The 25,242-nt window shown below is 36.4% G+C and overlaps 1 protein-coding gene and 1 pseudogene across 1 annotated transcript in view; both read left to right on the top strand.

Annotated features, from left to right (window-relative positions):
* SLC9A9 (solute carrier family 9 member A9) overlaps nt 1–25,242 on the top strand; it is a 591,760-nt gene that overhangs the window by 317,222 nt on the left and 249,296 nt on the right. The window lies entirely within an intron of this gene.
* LOC129033265 (hsc70-interacting protein-like) lies at nt 8,004–9,129 on the top strand (annotated as a pseudogene).

Raw genomic sequence — 25,242 nt, 5'->3', positions numbered from 1 at the left:
TGCCCACTATCTTCCCCAAACAAGAAGATGTGACTGTGGTTTGAGGGTTTAGCTTCCCCTATGGATTTAAAAGACCCAGACATCACAGCCACTGGCCAAAAGCTTTCAGTGATGGCTTTGATTTAGTTATATCTTTTTGTTTATAAAAATGGCATTATTGCATAATATATTGATAAATGTAAAACAGAATAATAAGACTCAAGGAAAATTCTGTTGCCTAAAGGCAACCACTGTAACTGCTAATATTTTGACTTTTTTTTCCTTCCAGTCTTTTGTAGCTATTTTCATTTATCAAGAATAAACTGTATATGTACAATTTTGTATCCTGCACTGTCTGCTTGACAGTTATAACTAATAATTTCCCCATTAATTTTAATTTCTCTTTTTTCTTTTGTCATTATTGGTCAAATAAATGTGACTAGATATCATTTACTTTTCTTCTCTCACAGCCTGTGGATTTTGATTATTTCATTCTTTCCTGTTTATGCATACATTTAAATCAGATTCCACAAAAACTCACTGACATTATCTAAGTGAAGGGGCATGTTTGAAAGGGACAACATGTTCCTTGGTACTCACAGACTCAGAAATATGCTGCAAGGTTGTGATGACATTTGAATGCTATTTCCAGAGTAAATGATGAAATACTTCCCCAGGAGACACATGGAGCAAAGGGCAGCTTGTGGGATGATTGGGAAGATGAGACTCATATGCTACCTCCACTTTCTAGAGAAAGTATCAGTTACTAGGCTGACAGAGCCAGATTAGAGTCTGCACTTGCCACTTAGTTGCTGTGTGATCTTGAATATGTCACTTAACTTTCCTAAGTCACAGAGGCTTCATCTACAAAATGGATCAAATAGTATCTACCTCACACAGGGATATCATTTGGCATATAATCAATGCTTACAGAAGCTTTGTCCTCACTGTTCACAATGAGGTCTTTTCATAGTTGATCTGTATTAATTTAAATGATAATTTATAAAAAAGGAGAAATAACATTTAACATAAGTCTAAAAAAGATAAGAACTAGTTCTTAAATTAACTTCATCCTCCTTTGGTTAGCATTTTTTACATAGGTAACCCATATTTTGCCTAGGCTCGCTATTTCTTTTGACATCTATATAGCATTCAATATGTTTTTTCTTTGTCCTAGTCCATTTTTCATTGCAATAACAGAATACTTGAGACTGAATAATTTATAAGGGAAAGACTTTTTTAGCTCATGATTCTAGAGGCTGGGAGGGCCAAGATCAGGCAGTCATCTTTGGCTAGCTTCTGATGCAGGCTTCGTGCTATGGCATCATAACATGGCAGAAAAACAGAAGGAGAAATAGACATGTACAAAGAGGCAAAACAGGAGAAGCAGCCTCACTTTATTACAACCTATTCTCATGAGAACTAATTCAGTCTTGAAAAACAGACATTAATCCATTTTAATCACTTCGTAAAGTCACTACCTTTCAACACTGTCTCACTGGAAACCAAGTCTCAACATAAGTTTTAGTGGGGACAAACCATATTCAAATAATAGCTTCATCTTGATAGAGATGTGGACTCTTAAGAAATCTAACTAAACAAATTAGTCATAATGTTAGGGGCTCTGGAAAGTCCGAATGATTTAGTGTAGATTAAATTATAGGGCCTCATTTCAAAAAAATATGCATAAGCTGATTTTAGTAATGTCAAACATTTTCAAATGGCCCTTGACCTATAAAAAAGAAAATGTAGTCATGGCAGATCTTCTCTGTTTATTAAAGCTGATCTGTTTCTTTTTCTGCATATTCTCTATTCTCATCTCTCCCTGGTCATATTCACTGACCATCTTGCCCTCAGCTTGACAGAGACAACTGAGGCCATCAGTTGGATAAGAAGTCTATTAATCTTGATCTCCCATCTCAGTTCAGCCCCTATCCCTTTCCTCTTCTATCTCAGCAGGGTCTTGGATCTCAGTGAGTTGGGTCATCCTCTCCATTCCCCACCTCTTGTATTTGTATCTTCAGGCTCTTAGATCTCTCTTAGTTTTTTTAGGTTTTTTTTTTTTTTTTATCTTCAGTGTAGCATTTTTCATTGTAGATAACAGCAGCATTCTTCAAAACCCCTCTCTTCACTTGGTTTCTCTGAAACACCCAACCCTTTCTTGATCTTCCCTCTACATTCTGGTCTTCCTTTCTGTCTTCTATCTGACCTACTAAGGCATTAAAGTCTACATTCAGAAAGGACCCAAGAATCCTGTTCTTTCAGCATGTCAGAAAATAACAGTACCATTAGATATCATTGTTTGACTTAGGTGGAAGAGACATTTATATTCAACTCTTTCTTCTTTTTATATAGCTTATATGGAGGAATTAAAAAAAATGTATGTACCATCAATATTTTATTACATTTTTATCACCTACTTACCTTAGGTATAGAGAATATTCACAATGTTGTCATGATTTATTGTCTTCCAACAATTAATAATTGGGAATCCCTATGGGCTGGACATTAAGAGGATTGTGGAAAAATATAATGATAATGATTACCCTTCATTGATCCTTTCATGTTTGCCAGAAAGGGAAATATATAACAAGTTTGCACAGTAGGTATTAAATTCTCCAATTTTACATAAAATGACTTTGGGACTTCAAGTTCACAAGTTCACACAGCATGCAACCGAAGAGCTGGGATTCATGCTGTGCCTTCCCACCTCAACACTTTCTTTATATGACTTAACACTAAATATAAGAGATCTTAACAGGTACAAGTTATGAGGAGGAGTGATTACTATGATTAGCTTGGAGTTTTGATAAAACTAATTATATAATTGTTTTTACTTATTGATTTTTTTCTGAAATTAACAAAAATATGAATTTCTTCAGGGTTTTGGAGTTTTATAAAAGACAAAAAGCTATTTCTATACAGATTTTTCATTTCAATGTACAAGTTGATTTTTTCCTGCCTTATAAAATCATACACTTTGAAAGCAAACCTAAGCATTGTTTTGTAAAAATAATAATAATAATAATAATTCATTCAAAAAAGTTCAATGCTGCCTTTTGTTAGTCACTCCCAAGACAAATGGACTAGGAATTTTTATATGATTCTGGAAGTGCTAAAGCTCTCTCTCCCTGACAGCTTGTTAATTATTGACATTTTCTCTTTTTCTCCCCATGGGATTCTGGGACTGGAAGAGACCTTGTTATGTAGTCCCCATATGAAAATAAGCAATGACCTGGGACCCAAATAAAATCATGAAGGCCTAATGAGAATCAGAAGGTGCATGTAATGAGAAGCAGGCAGTGGGCCTAATGAGATACTTAGCAGACTCTGTCTCTTCTTTCTATTAACCTTTCTCTCTTTTTCAGGGTAATGATTTAGGGTGTGTTTTATTGGAATTTTTAGCATATTTCCTTTTACAGTTTTTATATTTTTATACTTTTCTAGTGTACTGATTATAATGGCATGAGGTGGCAAGGTTGCGTCTTAGTATAGGTTGATACAAGGGCTGATGTTAAGGTGCAAAGGGAAGCCTTTAGTAGGTCTGGCTGTTTTCCTGCCACCCTGAAAATGCCCAGTATTTTGTGATCTTGGAAGCTGGTTTATTTATATTTGGTGGGAATATAAATGCTACAGATCTTGCTCCTAGATCAGGGAAGATGAGATGATAGGGGATGCCAAGTGACAACTCATATAAAGTGATAGTATGTTGTGAAGGTGCAGTCTGTGACAGTTTCTAGAATCAATGGAAAAAGAGCTGGGACCAACTAAATGCCTATCATGAGTATAGGAAGGAGAAGTTGTGGTGGCCATATTAGATTTTGGCCATTTCTGTGCAAAAAGACCATAAATCCTTGAAGACAAGAATTGTGTATCTTGGCACAAGTTAGTCAACTAATATTTAGAAATAAATAGGGATTGAATTAAAGGGATACAAATAATGGTTTTAAACTCTTTTCAAGTTTGATTTTTGGGATATATTTGTTGGTAAATAGTTCTTAAATGTGAGCAACTGTATCTACAATATCTCAGAAAGTATTGGTGTGTTTTAGATGGAGAAAGATGTATTCCTAAGAAATTTAAACCTCAAGTTTGACTATGAGGTTTGTGGTTTAAGTTTATATTGCTATGAGGTCGAGAGACACAAACTGAAAAATCAATTTAAAACATAATCTTAGGTTGGAAGTACTCTTGGAACAACTGGCTAAAACAAAGTCAAAAAGCATATTTGGAAGACCACAGTCTCAGCCAAGAGCACAAAGATGTCACCTTCACTAAAGCCCCACCAACACGAGTTCACAATCCAAAAATCTAAAATCTGCAAGGAAACAAATCATTGAGAGACAGCAGAGTGGCAAACAACAAAATTAGACCTCAAGATTTTTATATAATATAATAACTAAAGATTATAAAATTTGTATATATATACTTAAAGAAATGAAAGATGAAAACAAAAACACAAGAAACGAATTATTAAAATAAAGAGCAAACAGATTGAAAGAATTTGAGTACTTATAAGGGGTATTAAGAGTAATCCACCCAAGGAAAATACATGTATCATAATAGAATATATAACTTTCTACACAGAGGAGACATAAAAAAGAAAAAAATTAATCAATACAAAATAAGGCAGGAAATGGAAACAGCAAGAAATATAAAAGTGCAGAAAAAGGCAGAGTAATTTGAAAGCATGTGGTAGAAATAAATTCAAATATATCAATAGTAAACAAAATTGTAAATGAATTAAACTCATGCATCAAAAGGGAAAGACTGTCAGATTTTACTTTTTAAACTTGTTATTGAATTACACGTGAAGAAAAGTGCATATATGTATGGAACTTATTGAATTCTTACAAACTGAACTCAACTGTGTAACCAGCATCCAAATCACAAAGTATAACATTACCAGCCACCTCAGAAGCCCCCTTCATGCCCCTTTTAGTGACCCCTTCCTTCTCCCTGAAAAAGGGTAGCTACTATCTTGACTCTATAAGCATTAGATTCATTTTCATTTATTTACCTAGATTTGATTAAAGATTTAAATATGAGAAACAAAACTCATAAAATGTTTAGAAGAGAGTCTCTATCATTTCAGTTTGGAAAGAATTCTAAAGCACAAAACATTATAAAAGACTGGTCAATTTGACTACCTTAAAATAAAGAACTTTTGTTCATCAAAGTTATTTTAATTTAAAGAATTAAAGAACTTAAAACGATATAAATTCTAGTCACAAACAGGAGAAAAATTTGCCATTTGACATATAACTATCAAAGGATCAGTGTCCAGAATAAAGAATTACTTCAGTTCGATAGGAGATAAGCTACCCATTAATTTAAAAATCAGCAAAATAAATGAGCAGGTGTTTCACAGGAAAGGAAATCTTAACGTCCATCAGTATATCATAAAATATTCAACATCAGTGGTCCTGTGGGGAGTTCAAATTAAACCACAACTACTAGATCAGGAAAAATGAACTATATAGTACAAGGTTAAGAGCACAGACTGGAGTCAGACTAGCTGGGTTCAGATCCGTGATCCACATACTAGTTTTGTGCTTTTGGGAAAGTCACTGCACTTCTTTGGGCTTTTGTTTTCTCATCTATAAAGTGAGGCTAATGATTCTTCCTACCTAATGGAATTATTGTGATAATTAAATGAGTTATGTGTTTGTGTGTAAAGTATTATAACAGGACCTGGCATGTTATACGATCTATTTGTTAACTATCTTTACCAGTTTGGGCTGCTATAACAGAATACCACTGGGTAGTTTAAACAACAGTTACGTCTTACATTTCTATACTCTAAATCCAAGATCCAAGTGCTGGTAGATTTATATCTGGTGAGGACTCACTTCCTGGTTTGCAGGTGGCTACCTTGTTGCTATATCCTCACATGATGGACAGAGGAGAGGTCTCTCTCTCAAGTCTATTCTTATTAGGACACTAATCTCATAATAAGGGCTTTGTCTCATGATCTCATTCAAACTTAATTACTTCCTCCCACAAATGAATACCATCACAGTAGGGATTAGTGAGTGCTTCAACATATGAATTTGAGGGAGACACAAACATCAGTCCATAGCACTATATTAGCAATTATGACTATGGGAAGCCCTGAGACGACTTCTGTTTTCTATCTATACTCATTTTCTAGATGATCTGATTTAGACTCATGAATTTAAATACCACTTATTTACTGATAGTTTCCAAATATACATCTCCAGCCTGGAGTCCTCTCCTAATCTGTAGTCTTGCATATCCATTTGCCTTCTATATCTGTTATGCATCTTAAACTTCACACATCCAAAATTGGCTCCCCCTTTCCTCCCTATTCACTCACCCAAAAGCCTATTCAAGCATTAACTTCCTCATTAGGAGCAATTCTATTCTTCCATTTGTTCAGGCCAAAAATGCAGATGTCTTATTTGATTTATTTCTCTTACATCTCAACTTTGGTCCTTCAAAAAATCCTCTCACCTCTCTCTACTTTCAAAATATATACAGAGTTGTGTCTCTTCTAACTAGCCCCATTGCCCCCACGCTGGTCCAGGCCACTAACATCTTCCACTTGGACTATGACAATAACCTTCTAACAAGCCTTTCTACTTCAGCCCTGACCCTCTCTTGCCCTATCTTAATAGAGTAGCTAGAATGATGTTGTTAAAGCATTATCAGATCATGTCACTTTATTCCTCAAAACCCTCTAGTGCCTTCTCTTCTTCCAAACTAAAAGCCAGAATCATCATTAAGTCTTGTAGGTTCCTAGGTCACCTGGTTCCTGATTCCCACACTGATCTCCTCTTCTTCCATTCTACTTCTTGCTCCAACCTTTCTAGGTTCCTTGATGTTTCTCAGGGTCTTTATCTTGCTCTTCACTGTAACTAGAGTGTCCCTCTTCCAAATGTCCACCTGGCTTGCTCTCTCACTGTTTTATTATTTTAGGGAAAGAAAAAGCCAAATAAGCCTCCTTTCAGTGATACTTTTGTTGTACACTACCTAAAATTTCAACACCTACCTCAACATTTTATCTCCCTTTATGCTTTCTTTTTCTACCTTAGCTCTTGTAACTATCTAGTATACTAGATCTTTAAGTTATTTGACTTGTTTATTGGCTCTTCCTCATAATTTATGTTCCAAAAAGGCAGGTTTTCTTGTCAGTTTTGTTCACTACTGCACCTCCAGCACCTACAACAGTAGCTGGCACACAGTAGGTCCTCAGTTGCTTTTTGTTGGATGAATAAATAAATCAACAAATGTCAAGTTTGGGCAAGGATGTGGAGCAACTGGAACATTTGTTTACGTACTACAGGTAGAAGTGTTGTTGTGACACAGGAATTCCACCCCTAGTAAATACCATCTAGTTAAGTGCTTCCTATGCACATCAGGAGACAAGTACAAGAATAGTCAAAGTTCCACTGTTCCACTGTTTGTTATAGCAAAGAACTGGACACAATCAAAATGTCCATCAACAATAGAATAGATATGTGGAAACACATTTCCACTTATTTATACCATATAGCAAGGAAAATGAGTTAATCATAACTATAGCCAAACCATGTGGGTGAATCTCAAGAACTAAATTTTGAGCAATATATGCAGCGTTATTTCACTTATGTAAATTTGAAAAACAAAAAACCAAATAATACATTGTTCTGTGCTACTAAGATATGCAATAAAAGTATAGTGAAAAGCAAGGTAATCAGGGACACAAAATTTAGGATAGTAATTACTGCAGCAGTGGACACGATGGGATAGAATCCCAGAGGAGTAAAGAGCAATTCTGAAATATAGAGGTCATGTTATTTCTCTTTGACTGTATGAGGAGCATATAGATATTTGTTGTATTTTTTTTATATTTCACAGTTATAAACATTCCATAATATGTATTCAATAGATAACAAATAATATTACACAAAAATCTAAAGAAAATAGTTAAAGAGCCCCTTCTGTGTGGTCACGCCAAGCCAGCGCCTGGGCCTGGAACCGGGCTGCAGCCCCCCAGCTTCGCCCACCACCTCCCTACCATGGACCCTCACAAAGTGAACAAGCTTCGGGCCTTTGTGAAAATGTGTGAGCAGGATCCGAGCGTTCTGCACACCGAGGAAATGCGCTTCCTGAGGGAGTGGGTAGAGAGCATGGGAGGTAAAGTACCACCTGCTACTCAGAAAGCGAAATCAGAAGAAAATACCAAGGAAGAAAAACCTGATATTAAGAAGGTGGAGGAAGACTTAAAGGCAGACGAACCATCAAGTGAAGAAAGTGATCTAGAAATTGATAAAGAAGGTGTGATTGAACCAGACACTGATGCTCCTTAAGAAACGGGAGATGAAAATGCAGAGATAATGGAGGAGATGATGGATCAGGCAAATGATAAAGAAGTGGCTGCTATTGAAGCCCTAAATGATGGTGAACTCCAGAAAGCCATTGACTTATTCACAGATGCCATCAAGCCGAATCCTCGCTTGGCCATTTTGTATGCCATGAGGGCCAGTGTCTTCGTCAAATTACAGAAACCAAGTGCTGCCATCCAAGACTGTGACCGAGCCATTGAAATAAATCCTGATTCAGCTCAGCCTTACAAGTGGTGGGGGAAAGCACACAGACTTCTAGGCCACTGGGAAGAAGCAGCCCATGATCTTGCCCTTGCCTGTAAATTGGATTATGATGAAGATGCTAGTGCAATGCTGAAAGAAGTTCAACCTAGGGCACAGAAAATTGAAGAATATTGGAGAAAGTATGAGTGAAAACGTAAAGAGCGAGCGATCAAAGAAAGACTAGAACGAGTTAAGAAGGCTCAAGAAGAGCATGAGAGAGCCCAGAGGGAGGAAGAAGCCAGACGACAGTCAGGAGCTCAGTATGGCTCTTTTCCAGGTGGCTTTCCTGGGGGAATGCCTGGTAATTTTCCTGGAGGAATGCCTGGAATGGCTGGAATGCCTGGACTCAATGAAATTCTTAGTGATCCAGAGGTTCTTGCAGCCATGCAGGATCCAGAAGTTATGGTGGCCTTCCAGGATGTGGCTCAGAACCCAGCAAATATGTCAAAATACCAGAGCAACCCAAAGGTTATGAATCTCATCAGTAAATTGTCAGCTAAATTTGGAGGTCAAGCGTAATGCCCTTCTGATAAATAAAGCCCTTGCTGAAGGAAAAAAAAAATAGTTAAAGAAATTGGCAGGCTATTTATTAAACAAGAATTTCAATTACTCAATAAACAGAAATTGCTCAAACTCACTATTAATCAGGGACTACAAATTAAAATGATTATAAGATAATATTCATAGGACTGAAATAAATTTTAAGTTGATCAGATTAGGAATTGGTAAGGTTTTAGGAAAGCAGATATTCTAACACACTACCCAAGAAAATGAAAAATTATATACTCATTTAAAGGACAATTTTGTAGTATCTATTAAAAGTAATCATGTACAAACCTATGACCAGCAAATTTACTCCTCAGCATATTTTCAGAATGATACTTATTTTAAAACACATGAAAATACACTATTACTTTAATAAATATACCTCTCTCAATAAAAATATTTTACATAGGGTAGGAGAGGCAGGAAGCAAATGGTAATCAAAAGAGACTCTATCATCAGTAATGCTCCAATTTTTAAAAGCAGATTTATGTATTTGCTTGATTGTAATTAATTTTATAAAATAAATACGACAAAAGCTGCATACCCGAATTTTCCAGATGCAGCTAATTAAATGCAGCATTTAATTGAAATTAAGGCATTTATATCCTTTAATGTTTATGTTAAAAGGCACAAGAGACTTAAATTTAATGAGTTAAGGTACCAGTGTGAGAGGTTAGAAAAAGAACATACAGAACAAATCCAAAGAATGCAGAATTTAGCAAAAAATAAAGATAAAAGCTGAAATAAAAAGAAATAGATAGCAAAACTGAAATAAAGAGGATTAACCAAGTCAAAAGTTGTTTCATTGAAAAGACATAAAATACACAATTTTGATAAGTCAGAGAGAGAGAAAGCAAAAATAAGCAATGCTATAAGAGAAGAGCATGACTGGAGGTGCTGTGGAGATTAAAAAGTAAGAACATGTCGTGTACAATTTATGCAAATACATCAGAAAACTTAAATGGACAATTTCCTAGAAATGTATAACTGACTAAACTATCTGAAGGAAGAAAAAAACCCTAAATAGCCCTGCAATCATTCAAGAAATTGAGTCAGTAGCTAAAAATCTGTTCACCCAAAAACACAAGGCCCAGAATTTTTCCTAGGTGAGTTCTACCTAACTTTCAAGGAATAGATCACTCCAATTTTAGACAAACTGTGAAAGAGAAAAGACAAAAGAGAAATGCACCTCAAATCATTTCATGAGGCTAGGATAATACTCCAGAAATGAAAATCAGTTTATGTCAGTAACAAAAATGAAAAATATATGCCAATCTCATAAACAGAGATGTAAAGGTTGTGAACAATCAACAAGCCAAATTCATCAATGTAAAAAAATACATATGACTAACCTGCATTTATCCCAGGAATATAAGAATAATATTAGAAAACTGTGAGTATAGTTTACTACATTAACAAATGAAGAGAAAATAATCCCTCAGCAGATACAGAAAACGCATTTAATAGAAAACATTCAAGACATATTAATTTAAAAATGTTTGGCAAGGTATAAAAGGGAAGAACTTCCTCTATGTGATACAGTATCTAGTGGGAAAAAAACTGTAGAAAACATCGTATATGCTGATGAGCCTTCAGAAGTGTAATACCTTTTGTAGACAGTCATACTTCATTTTATTGTGCTTCTCTTTATTGTGCTTTACAGATACTGCAATTTTTACAAATTGAAATTTTGTGGCAACTCTGCTTGGAGCAAGCCTCTCACTCATCTTTCCAGCAGCACGTGCTCATTTTATGTCTCTGTGTCACCTTTTGGTAATTCTCACACTATCTTAAGCTTTTTCATTATATGTGTTATGATGAGCTGTTATCCACGACCTTTGATGTCACTATTGTAATTATTTAGGGGCTTTATGAACCATGTTCATATAAGATGGCAAACTTAATAGTTGTCTGTGTTTTGATTGCTCCACCAACTGGTCATTCCCCCATCTCTCTTGCTCCTCTCTGGCCTCCCTATTCACAACAACACTGAAATTAGGCTAACCAATCACCTTAAAATAGCCTCTAAGTGTTTAAGTGAAAGGAAGAGTTGCACATGTCTGGGTTGAAATCAAAGGCTAGAAATGATTAAGCTTAGTGAGGAAGGCATGTCAAAAGGCAGGACAGGCCGAAAGCTAGGCCTCTTGCACCAAACAGCCAATTTATTGATGCAAAGGAAAAGTTTTTTAAATAAATTTAAAATGATACTCCAGTGAACACACAAACGATAACAAAAAAAGCAAAACAGTCTTACTGCTGATATAGAAAAAGTTTTAGTGGTCTGGATAGAGGATAAAACCAGCTACAACATTCCCTTAAGCCAAAAGCCTAATGTAGAGCAAGACCCTCCCTTCAATTCTGTGAAGGCTAAGAGGCAAGGAAGCTGTGGAGAAAAGGATTGAAGCTAGCAAGGTTGGTTCATGAGGTTTGAAGAAAGAAGCTGTCTCCATAACATAAAAGTGCAAGGTGAAGCAGCAAGTGCTGATGTAGAAGCTGTAGCAAGTTATCCAGAAGATCTAGCTAATTGATGAAGGTGGCTACACTAAACAACAGATTTCCAGTGTAAATAAAACAGCCTCTATTGAACAAAAATGCCATGGAGGACTTTCATAGCTGGAGAGAAATCAATGCCTGGTTTGAAAGTTTCAAAAGACACGCTGACCTTCTTGTTAGGGATTAATGTAGCTGATTACTTAAGTTGAAGACAATACTCATTTGCTATTCTGAAAATCCTAGAGCCCTTAAGAATTATGCTAAATCTACTCTGCCTGTGCTCTTATATGGACCAAAAAAGCCTGGATGACAGCACATCTGTGTACAGCATGGTTTCTTTGAAGAAACCATCATTGAGATCTACTGCTCAGAAAAAAAAAAAAAAAAAAAGGTTCCTTTCAAAATATTGCTGCTCTTTTTAAGGATGAGTTCATGTCCTTTGTAGGGACATGGATGAAGCTGGAAACCATCATTCTCAGCAAACTATCGCAAGGACAAAAAACCAAACACCACATGTTCTCACTCATAGGTAGGAATTGAACAATGAGAACACTTGGACACAGGAAGGGGAACATCACACACCGGGGCCTGTAGTGGAGTGGGGATGGGGGGAGGGATAGCATTAGGAGATATATCTAAAGTAAATGACGAGTTAATGGGTGCAGCACACCAACATGGCGCATGTATACATATGTAACAAAGCTGCACGTTGTGCACATGTACCCTAGAACTTAAAGTATAATAAATAAAAAATAAGCTAAAAAAAATTGCTGCTCATTGACAATGCACCTGGTCACCCAAGAGCTCTGATAGGTATGTGCAAAGAGGTGAATGTTGTTTTCATGACTGCTAACAAATATCCATTCTGCAGCCTATGGATCAAGGAGTAATTTTGACTTTCTTATTTAAGAAATACATTTTGCAAGGCTATAGCTGCCATGGAAAGTGATTCCTCTGATGGATCTGGGCAAGTATATCTAAAACCTTCCGGGTAGGATTCACCATTCTAAATGCTATTAAGAACATTTATGATTTATGAAAGGAGGTCAAAATATCAACATTAACAGGGGTTTGGAAGAAGTTGATTCCAACCCTCATGGATGATTTTGAGGGATACAAGACTTCAGTGGGGGAAGTAACTTCACATGTGGTAGGAATAGCAAGAGAACTAGAATTAAAAACAGCCTGAATTGCTGCAATCTCATGATAAAACTGAACAGATGAGGAGTTGTTTCTTACGGATGAGCAACGAAAGTGGCTTCTTGAGATGGATTTTCAAGGAAATCCATCGTGAAGATGCTGTGAACATTGCTGAAATGACAACAAAAGATTTAGAATATCACATAAACTTGGTTGATAAAGCAGCCGTAGAGTTTGAGAGGATTGACTCTAATTTGGAAAGAAGTTCTATTGTGGGTAAAATTCTATCAAATAGCATCACATGCTACAGAAAAATCTTTCACGAAAGGAGAGTCATTCAATTTAGCAAACTTCATTGTTGCCTTATTTTTAGAAGTTGCCAAAGCCACTCCAGCCTTCAGCAACCACCAGCCCTATCAGTCAGGAGCCATTAACATCTAGGTAAGACCCACCACTAGGAAAAAGATTATGATTCGCTGAAGACTCAGGTGATTGTTAGCATTTTTTAGTAATAAAGCATTTTTAATGAAGACATGTACATTTCTTTTGTTTGTTTTGTTTGTTTGTTTTTTGAGACAGAGTCTTGCTCTGTCACCCAGGCTGGAGTACAGTGGCACGATCTTGGCTCACCACAACCTTTGCCTCCTGGGTTCAAGCAATTCTCTGCCTCAGTCTTCCTAGTAGCTGGGATTACAGGTGCCCACCACCACGACCAGCTAATTTTTGTATTTTTAATAGAGACAGGGTTTCACCATCTTGGCCAGGCTGGTCTTGAACTCCTGACCTCGTGATCCACCCGCCTTGGCCTCCCAAAGTGCTGGGATTACAGGCATGAGCCACCGCGCCCAGCCATGTACATTGTTTTTTAGACATAATGTTATTGTACACTTAATAGACTACAGTATAGTGTAAACATAACTTTTATATACACTGTGAAACCAAAAAGTGTGTATGACTCATTTTATTGCTGTATTTGCTTTATTGCAGTGGTCTGGAACCAAACCCACAGTATCTCCTCTAGTATGCCTGTAGTTTAAGTATTCTCTTTTTGATAAATGTTTTGGTGGTTTTCCACCCTTTTCATTTTAAGTAGTTAACATCCTAAATGTAAATCTATGTCTACTTGTTACATTATTTCCTTAGGATAAATTCTAGTAAGTGTCATTGCTCAGTTCAAGGTTTTAGATCCTATAAAGTTTTATTACATATTCCTAATCTCTGTTCAGGATGATTATACAAACTTTCAGTGCCACCAAGCAATTCCTGAGAGTTGCCTTTTATTAATTTTATTCATTCAGCAGATATTTATGGAGCATTATGATATGCTAAGTTCTCTGCTGTGAGTTGAGGTTCAGTGACAAACACAACAAATATGGTTGGTGCTCTTGCTCAGCTTACAGACAAGTTTTTGGGCTATCCATACATGTTGTTTGAGAAATTGCCTGTTTTGTGACTTTACCCTTTTTTGGAGTATTCAGTTTGATTTACCAGAAGGTGAAATTCCAGGGTATTCAGCATCTGAAGTATAAGGCGTATAAGAAATGATATGTCTTTGGGTAGAATGACTATTATTTTCTAGACCAAATATAGAACAAATGGTGGAAAGACACAATTATGTATAGATGCAGATAAAAGAGCAAAGTGTCTGAAAATAGGTCAGTCCCAAGAAATCTGAAATGAATGATTTCTTCATCCAAGGAAAGGAGGGTGTGCCACTTCACAGAGAGGCTGAGGGCTTAGGCCACAGACTACATCATACCCCCAGTTATGCCTGGACCAGGTCCTCCAGTATTGCTGGGATAATACATTGTAGAGTTAATACTGCACAAGTGGTCTGCCTTGTAGGCCACTGAGCCTTGGCTTAGTACTCCTAACACGGGCTGTAATTTGACTCAAATTAAACTGAGCATATTTCCCTGTAGAGAACACCTCAATACCATTTATCATTCTCAATCAGCAATTCCAACTTCAAAAAAGAATACAAAAATCAGTGCTGACGAGATAGCAAATAGCTTCAGCTGCTGGCTCCTTCCTCCCCAATTAAACCTGGAGGGACTGCATAATTGAGAGGAAGCTGGGAGCTGAAGAAGTAATAATTAACTAGGAGAACACCTGGAAAGGCCAAGGTTGTCTTAAAGGTTGTGGGGGCAAGGGAAAGGATGGCCATAGCTTGGACAGTAGCCAGAAACAGAAGTAGGGAGAGAGGTTCAGGCAAAGATTTTAACTTCTGCCTTCCCCTCTTTACCTCATTGTTTTGGGGTGATCATCCACCCACCCCCACTCCACCAGCCCAAGGCATCCATTGTGGTGTCTGGGGCTAAACAACTTGATGAAAGTGCGAGAATTGCCCATGGGCATTCTTTTCTCGATCTTCTGCACCCCCAAATTCTCTGGGCTAATGGAAGATGGAGGATCTGAAGAAAACGTGTCTTTTCAGTGTTGCTTCATTCTAAAGATTTAAAGTCAAATTCCTGAGAGGAATTTCTTGGAGAAGTGAACAGGCAGACATTGATGGTCAAAACTTTGGTTGTGTTAAAGCTTTTCTCCACCCTGGAGCTTACCCTTTTCCTTCTGAAAATTACTGAGGGGATATTCCAGTGTGTATATGGGCCTTTCCACATACACCTTACCTAACAAGTTTGACCCCAGGAAAATGTGACTCACAGGCCAAAACAGCAAGATGCTCAATGCATACAACCAGTAGAAAGCAGACCAAAAGCTGAACATAGAACATAAACATGAAGCAAAATTACTGGAACATATGGACCAAGAATTTAAAATGGGCATAATTAGTATCCTTAAAGAGATAAAGGAGAATGATAGTAATATGAAGCAGGTACAAGAAGATGTAATAAGAATCGGATGAAAAAATTAAATTTGAAATTTTTTCAATATTTTTCAAAAATTGAAGTAGAGAAATAATAGACACTCAGAGCCTAGGTGCTTTTATCCAACACAGGATTGGAACCAGCCAATTAATGGAAAAGTCATCTAAAGCAAAGAATCATTCTATAAAATGACACAAATATCTCAGGTATTTAATTTTCACTTATAAATTTTATATTAATTTCCAATCTTTTAATAAAGACAATGTTTTTTCTTTGAATATTACAGTTCTTAGTTGCCTTTCTTTCACAAAGTACACCACAAATATATCAACCAGAATTTCTAGTTTTTCGGTTGCTTTAGTTTTGAGATTAAAGACATTGGCAAATATAAGAATCCATCTGTATTTGGATATACATTTTTGCAACATTTTACAATTGTCCTGCTCACTACTAATTTAGTAATATTTTCTAAGCAACTTAATTCCATCAAGTCTTTCTGCATATTTAACTTAGTTTTTTGAAAAACATCAACTTTCTTTCATATTCACATTTAATCTATACAAATTATGCAATTACAAATATCAATTTAAAGTAGGCATAAACAAATTTTGGAACAAGCATGGTTCTTGTTAAGCATAAAATTCATGTGGTGGAAGCAGAAGTTACCTGGGCACACTGGAGAGCAACTTACTAAGCGTCAGCATTTAGTGTGTAGAGGACATTAGACAGTATGTTTTACAGAACAAATAGAGGATTAATCTAGAGAGTGGAGACTAAGAGCTTCTAGCACATATCTCTAGTACAGTCTTTCTCCATATATATGTATATAATTTTTTTGCAGATAAACTAATTTTTGAAAATCATCATAAATACACATATACAAGAGCACTTTCTCAGGGATCTTTGTAGGGTAACTTTGAAGGAACTAAACAGATTGGAACAAAAACAAAATTGACCCCAAACCACAGAAATAAGTCAGAGCTAAAGTTCTCATTCAGAGCTGTTTTATGCATGCATGCATGGTCTTTATATGAAATATAACTTTATTCCTTGGATACAAAAAGAAATACACTCTTACACTGTAATAATTTATAATTTTTGGCATTTTGCCTATATTGTCAAGGGTGTGCAGTAGCTTCAACACAGAGGCTTTACAGAGGGGAGCTTTATAAATCTCATCAAAAGAAAGCTCAAAAAATTTAATCGGTGTAAAATAAGAATTTTCTAGAGTTTAATAAACACTGACAATCTACAGTCACTATATTTTAACTATCCATTACAAAGGAACAAGTCAAGCAAACATAATTTTCATCAGCTATTGATTTATTTATAACCATGCCTTTATAAAAATTATCTGAGTCTATTCTCCAATTGAATGACATTATCCAAATGTCATATATTTTTTGTCTTTCATTTTCATTGATTTCTCTGATTTATAAAGCCTCTTTTACACTCTCCAATTTCTTATCATGTCCCAAAGAATAAATGTTCTACTCTAAGCTTCAAGCTTTCTATTGCATGCCTTTCCATAGTCCACTCTGCCATAGATCGGAAATTGAATTCAAAGTCATCTGCCTAATGACAATGATTTTTAACTGTTTGTTGTAGCTTTTTATTTTCTGTTAGTTAAATCAAGTAAATTTATAACCACCTGTAGAACAAAAATTAAGAGTTTTAATATCACTGTTTACACATAGTATAAAGTTGAGTGCTATGTCCTCCATTTATTACATTAAAAATCTTACTGAAATACACAAGAAAAGCATCTGTGCCTCTTCACCTTCTAAGCTGTAAAATATTTACTTTTGTATCTTACCCAAAAGATGACCCAAAAGCAAAAGGAAAAGTTGAGCAATGAGTTTGGTCAGGTTAAATAGTAAATCAGTTTAATTAGTCCTCTTATTCTTTTTCCTCATAAATTGGAGATGGGGGAAATGTGGTAAAAGAAATTTTTCTGAGAAGTTCTGATTACTGTTGTACCATTACAGTAGAATATATAAAACTACCGAATTCAGAAAGTTTTTCAAAGGAATCTCAATATACACTAACATAATGAAAATGTTTATTGAGAATAACATAACATAAAACAAGTAAGCTCTTGAAATCTTTGAGCTGGTTATGAAACTAAGTGTTATTTCAGACAGGTGCAGCACTGGCGGTGACAAAGCCTGCTTGAATGAATACTGGTTTGATTCTAGTGTTTTGTGTTTGTCCTGATGCTCTAATGCATTCCACTGTGTAATGGCTGATCATGAAACATCACTGAATAATGTTCTCAATCCTACGTATTTTAGTTTGCAATACTTTTATCAAGGAATTGGGTTGGCATGAAGAAATCAAACACATCTCTAGATATCTGGGACTTAATATTCTGTTTGTTGCCAGTGGTAAATGTTAATTTAGAAAGAGCACATGGTTCTCATAGTGGATGGCGTGGCATATCCTCAGTCATGTCTTAAACAGTTGTTACTCATCTGACTGGCAATGGCTAGGATTTTGGTATTCAATTCAGACACTTTAAAAAACATAATTAGAAATCTTTCCTTTTTTCATGTGTTGCTATGACTGCATGTTTGTATCCCCCGTGTTGAAACCTAACCCCCAATTTAATAGTATTTGGAGTTGGGGCCTTTGGCAGGTAATTAGGTCATGAGGGTGGAGCCCTCACTAGTGGGATTCATGCCATTATTAGAAGAGACACGAGAGCTTGCTTGCTCATTCTCTCTGCTCTCCAGCATATGAAGATACAACCAAAGAGCCATCTGCAAACTAGGAAATGGGCTCTCAACACCAGATCTGCAGCCACCTTAATGTTGGACTACCTAACCTCCAGAACTGTGATAAATGGGTGTTTGTTGTTTAAGCCACTCAGTCTATGGTATATTTATTATAGAAGCCAGAACTAAGACATGTATTCATACTCCCACCTAAGAGTTTAGCATAGGCTAATTACAAAGACAAAAAGATACACAAGTAATGTTTAACACCTAGAGTAAAAACATTTAAGTAAACTATGGGCTTTGGCTAATAATGTGCTTCAACATAGATTCATTAATTGTAACAAATGCACAACTCTAATGAGGGATATTAATAATGAGAGAGGCTGGGCCAGGGGCAGTGGCTCACGCCTGTAATCCCAGCACTTTGGGAGGCTGAGGCAGGCGGATCACGAGGTCAGGAGATTGAGACCATCCTGGCTAACATGATGAAACCCTGTTTCTGCTAAAAAATACAAAAAATTAGCTGGGTGCGGTGGCGGGCGCCTGTAGTCCCAGCTACTCGGGAGGCTGAAGCAGGAGAATGGCATGAACCCAGGAGGCAGAGCTTGCAGTGAGCCGAGATCGCACCACTGCACTCCAGCCTGGGCGACAGAGTGAGACTCCGTCTCAAAAAATAAAAATAAAATAATAATAATAATAATGATAATAATAATGAGAGAGGCTGTACATGTGTCAGGATAGGAGGTATATGGGGTATCTCCGTACCTTCCTCTCAATTTTGCTATGAACCTAAAATTGCTCTAAAAAAATAAAATCTTAAGATAATATGCACAAGATGAATAAGGAAGGAGGTCAGGAATAGCTAAATAAAAAAAGTTAAAGAAAAGGGACTGTTAACCTTTGAAAAATGTGATAATGTGTGAATTTTCCATACCAGTACTTAATATTAATATCAATGTTTTTCTTGGCTTATTCATTAAGGGATTTTTTAAAGACACAATTTTAATTTCTGCACAGAAAATATATTGTTTCAACTAGGCAATTTTCTTTAGTTAGTACTTATTGGCAAAACCACAGAGAAACTAATTGTGTTATTCTACAACTTTTGTTTTTTCAAAGGACCAGTACTATTAGATTTACTGAGAAAATCTTTTGGAGGACACTTATTTGAATGTAACCAGCATTACATTCAAATAAGTGTTCTCCAAAAGAGTCCCCCAGCCTTTGCAGATATTCTAGACTCAAGACCTCATATGTCAGCCACAAACTCACAGCAGCAAAATGTTTACTTTGAAAACTAATAAGACTGTTGAATGAAAAGTGGCAGTTGCTGCCTAAACTGTGGAATTGCCTACTGCTGCAACTATTCTGATAAAAATCCCCTCTCTGCTGTTAGAGCCAAGCAATATAAAATAAAATGATACCCTATGTGACTCATTTTTCTGTGAACCAAAGAAATAGGAGAAGTGGTTGAAAGTAATAGCCAAATTTTAGCTGAACATAAGGAAGGATTTCTAACACTTACATAGGTCCAAAAATGCCATTCACTTCCTTAGGAAGTAGTAAGGTTTCTGCCTTTGGCAATGTTCAGTTCCAGGTTGAGCAGCCCCTCAACAAGCATATAGGAGCAATCAAGCATTGGATGGATGTTTGGACTATATACATTACAAAGTAATTCTACTCTTGAAGTCTCATGGTTTAAATTCTGTGTGCATATGTGTACCTGTGTTTAAATTCATCAAAATGGATCTAAGGCCAATCTATTTCATGACCAATATCTCTGAGCAGTATCATGATAAGTACTCTGTGAAGGTGCCAACATGAAAAGCTACTCTTAACTTAATGGTATATTAACTTAAATGCAACCTTACAAAATCCTGTAATGACTTTAATAGCAAAATTTTTTTCAAAGGGAAGAGTCCAAAGTGGAAAACTTCCAGAAATATGAATACTATTATCAGTATTTACTGGCTAAAGTAATTAAGCAAATTCAGAGAAAATGGCCTTCCCCTTAAGTTATAAGCTTGAGGGTTTCAAGGAAATCTAGCTACAATATTTATTCAGTATTTATTCAGTTTAATGAAGCTCAATTCCTTGTAGCTGTAACTACATTTATGTCCTATATTAACTTTACTTACTTAATGATGCCTATTCATCTTCCTAAAATGTGTTTTGTTGTGTTTGTATAGGCTGTGCTTTTGAAATTCTCATGTTTTTAAAAAGAAAGATTAAGTTTAAAAGAAGACAATGAAATATAAGAGACAGGAGAGGGCTGGGTACCAAGTAGGAGTGCATAGGGAACCCCAAAGTTCTCAAACAAAGAAATATATGATAAAGAGCAGCTCTCTGAACACGTAAGTGGTGTACCTCCTCTACTACAGGGACTGGATAGTCCTAAACAACCTGAAGAAAATGATGTCGGATTTGGGGCCCAGCCTGCCAAACTGGATGACATTTGTCTTACTCTAGGCATACACATAATCTATATGTATAACTTATATGCATATATAAAGCTATATATAATCATTATCATGTTACTGTAGGGCACAGGGCAAAACAGAATTTCTCTGAAGAAGAAATTGGGTTGAAAAGAGGGTTATGTGGAAAGGGATTTGTCTTAAAACTTCAAATACATGGCAAGAGCTTTGGTTTTGCTTTTTGGGGGCAGGGAGAGAGAATGAGTGTAGGAGGGGTTGGCTTGGATGGGTGAGTGGTGATAGATATTTGGGAGAGGATAAGTATCCCCCGCCTCGAGCCACACACTGTTGCTTCCACTAACTGGGTACAAAGAAATTTACCTTTTAAGTTTTTTTTTTAACCTGGGAAAAATATGGGCAGAGTCATTGTTATCTTCCCTGCCAACCACTGACTTGTTCCGATGATCAAACAAGATGTATGTATGAAAATATGCTTTGCAAACTTGAAAGTGTTACAAATATTCAAACATCTTGCCACTCCGGAGCCTGAATCTTATACAATGGGGAGGCTGCCTAGTCTGGCACAAATGGTGTGAGCCTTGGACAAAACTCAGGACAACTGACCTCTTCCCTTTATCGTGTTAATGCAAGTGCATTAATGCCTTTGAATGTAGTTTTCCCAATGGTAAAATGGGAATATTATTGCCAATTCTTGAGTTTTGTTGACTTTATAACATAAAGGTTTTTAAAAATTGTTAAAGTATGTAAAAGCTTTTAATACATTTCTTAGTACAATTTAGGTCCTAAAAAAATAGGAATTTCATTAGCATTGTTACTATTTTAGAAGTAGTAATATTGATATTACTATAATGCTTTAGATATAGAAGGATCTCCAAAGATTGTACTTTACCTGTATGTAACTGTAAATCTTCAACTTTGTAGAGGAAGCCTCATTTGGGAACCATGGCCTTAATAGGCAAAAAAGCCTTCAGAATCCTTATGTTCTGGTGGTAAAGGTCATTATTATAATTCATCTCCTGTGCCACCTCTACAGCTCATGAGAATTATTGGGTTCACCTTAAACAGATTTCCTGAGTACTTGGAACTGAGTGAAAATTAAAATCTGAGGAGCAGCTCTTTTCCCCTCCCATTCAATAGACAGCCACATCTTCTCGTGCAGCCCCAACCACATCCCTGAGACACCATGGTGAAGGTGAAGGCCGGAGTAAATGGATTTGGCTGTATTGGGCACCTGGTCACCGGTACTGCTTTTAACTCTAGCAAAGAGGATATTGCTGCCATCAACAACCCCCTCACTGTCCTCAACTACATGGCCTACATGTTTCAGTATGATTCCACCCATGCCTTGGCAGTAAGTTCCACAGTACCATCAAGGCTGAGAACGGGAAGCTTGTCTTCAGTAGAAATCCCATAACCATCTTCCAGGAGCGAGATCCTACCCCAATCAAATGGGGCGATGCTGGCACTGATTGTGTTGTGGAGTTCACCAGTGTATTAATTACCATGGAGAAGGCTGGGGCTCACTTAGACGAGGAAGCCACAAGAGTCATCATCTCTCCCCCCTCCTCTGATGTCCTCATGTTCATGATGGACGTAAATCATGAGAAGTGCAAAAACAACTTCACAGTCATCAGCAATGCTTCCTGTGTCACCAACTGCTTAGCCTCCCAGCCAAGGCCATCCATGACAACTTTAGCATCATAGAAGGACTCATGACCATGTCCATGCCATCAATGCCACCTGGAAGACTGTGGGTGGCCACTCTGGGAGATCATGGTGTGATGGCTGCAGGACTCTCCAGAACACCATCCCTGCATCTCCTGGCACTGCCAAGGCATGGGCAAGGTCATCCCTGAGCTGAACCAGGAAGCTCATTGGCATATCCTTCAATGTTCCCACTGCCAACATCAGTCACAGACCTGACCTGCCATCTGGAGAGACCTGTGCCAAATATGATGACATCATGAAGGTGGTGAAGCAGGCTTTGGAGGGCCCCCTCAAGGGCATTCTGGGCATCCTGAGCACCAGGTTTTCTCCTCTGACTTTAACAGTGACACTCATTCTTCCACTTTTGATGCTGGGACTGGCATTGCTCTCAATGACCACTTTGTTAAGCTCATTTCCTGATATGACCATGAATTTGGCTACAGCAACAGGGTGGTAGGCCTTATGGTCCACATGGCCTCCTAGACCACCAGCCCCAGTGACAGCATGAGAGTAAAAGAGAGGCCCTCAGCTGCTGTGCAGTCCCTGCCCCACTTAGTACCCCCCAACCACACTGAGAATCTCCCCTTCTAGACACAGTTTCCATGCCACACCCCCTGAAGAATGGGAGGGGCCTAGAAAGCCCCACTTTGTCCTGCACCATCAATAGAGTCCCCATACTCAGCCCAATATATTAATTAAATTAAATCCTAGAAGCAAAAGTTTATCATTTTAATAACATTTATTGTAATGTTTATTTGCAAATTCCCCAATGCAGGAATAAAAATTATTCACCTATATGCCAGCTTTGTTCAAAATAGCTATAGATATACTTAATAGCATATAAAAATGAAATCTGAGATATTCTGTATAGAAAGCTCCCAGTTAGGAATAAAGACAAATTTTACAAGTAAAATGAAAATATAAGCCAAGATTAATTCTGAGATAAAATTCTAAAGAAAATAACCATTTCATTTAATTTTCATTGCAGTTTTGAGGTTATTTAACATCTCGGTTTCAATGAATTTCAGTGCATTTCATGGACAAGTAGATGAAAGTCAGTAGATTATGTCGAGCCTCATAAAAGCTATGTTGAGGAATTCATGTGAATTTAATTAGTATTAGCCAGGTATATTGAACTGCTGTAATATTTCCCTATGAACCATAATAATATGGTAAAATTACATTTTTTTGTGTGGATAGAAGAAAAAGGTCAATCAGAATTAGTGATAAACATATTTTATAAAATAGATATGACTTTTTTTTTACTTTCTAGTAAATACAGTAACTCAATAAAAAGCATAGTATCCAATAAGTCTTCAGAGAACATGGTTTGCTAACTAGATTAAGTCGCTTAATTAACATATGAATGGTTACCATGAACTTTCAGAGTTTTTAAACACAGATTGTCCTCTTACACAGTTTAAATACTTCCCCAGTCTTGTTTGCACTATTAACTTGCTTCCTCCCTGCCCCTTGAACAAAAGCCCCGCTAAGCAAAGATTACTTTTAATTTGGGTCCTCTCCAAATGCTCACAAACTGTGAAGTAATGGAAACAAAATAAATGTTTACTGTACCGGATAAATAAAAAGTTGAGTCAAGTTATTTTTTACTGACCCTGAGTGGGGAGGAAGTAGATTTGACGTTATTTATATTGAACACTGAATTGACTAGTTTGAAATGTGTTGTTATTGTGATTATTATTATTGGCTTTGGGGTGGAAGATTTTTTTCATTTTTTAAAATTTTATCCAAAATTGACCAATAAGTTTATTCTCTCAGTGACCGCCTACTCCTTCGGGCCAGACTCAGGCAATAAAGTCCTAACGGTCAAATTGGTTCTGTCAGCTGGCCTGGCTGTATAGATTCTCCCTTTGAAACATGTCTTCAGGAGATTTTGGTATATGAAACAAAATTGAATTTGCCCACAGATTCTCATTAAATGCCCCAAGAAGGAAATTATTATGAAGACTGTTCATTCAAAGAAATGTTGTTACATGATATAAATAGACAAAGGAGTGCTAATCAGTACTGTTGCATTGCTATGAAAGAAGCCTTTTTTAAATGCCAACAACCATCTACAATTTAAAATAAGTGATTCTATCATATTGTCAAAGGTTTTTAAAAACTGATAAAAACTACTTTGGCAAGAATATGGGGAAAAGGGCACCCTCTGCACCATTTGTAGAGATGCAAATTGCTTCATTCTTTCTGAAGGCAGATTTTTAGTATGCTTAAAAAGAAAAATTAACGTATACCCTTCTTCAGAGGACGACTCATGTCAGGAATTTTATCTAAGAAATTTTATATAACTTTCACTCTATGGGCATCTGCATAATTAAAATTATCCTCATTATAATTAAAATTATGCAAATGCCCATAAAGTGAGTGAAAGTTACGTGGATATGTACATGTTAATATTCAGCTAGATTTATCCTTTATTTCTTTAATTGTTTATTATTTGACAATAGATCTTAGATATCTTTTTATACTAGTTCATATAGAACTCCCTAAAATATAGGCTGTTACATGAATGTATTATACTATAATTTATTTAACTATTTCTTATATTATGGATATTTGTTTCCAGGTTTTTACTAATACAAACAATTCTTATAAAATTTCCTGATTGAAAAATTTTGTACAAAATTACTGATGACTTATTGAATAATTCATAAGTAGGTTTTGTTTTCTCCTTTAAATTGATTATTTTTCTGTAATTTGAGTATAAGGAGTGAGCTAGAATCCATCTTTGGTTTCTGGTTATTTTTACCCAAAGTGGTCAACTTTCACTGTAAAT

Source organism: Pongo pygmaeus, chromosome 2 (assembly GCF_028885625.2).
Source record: "Pongo pygmaeus isolate AG05252 chromosome 2, NHGRI_mPonPyg2-v2.0_pri, whole genome shotgun sequence".
Lineage (NCBI taxonomy): Eukaryota > Metazoa > Chordata > Mammalia > Primates > Hominidae > Pongo > Pongo pygmaeus.
This window is presented reverse-complemented; position numbering and strand designations above follow the sequence as displayed.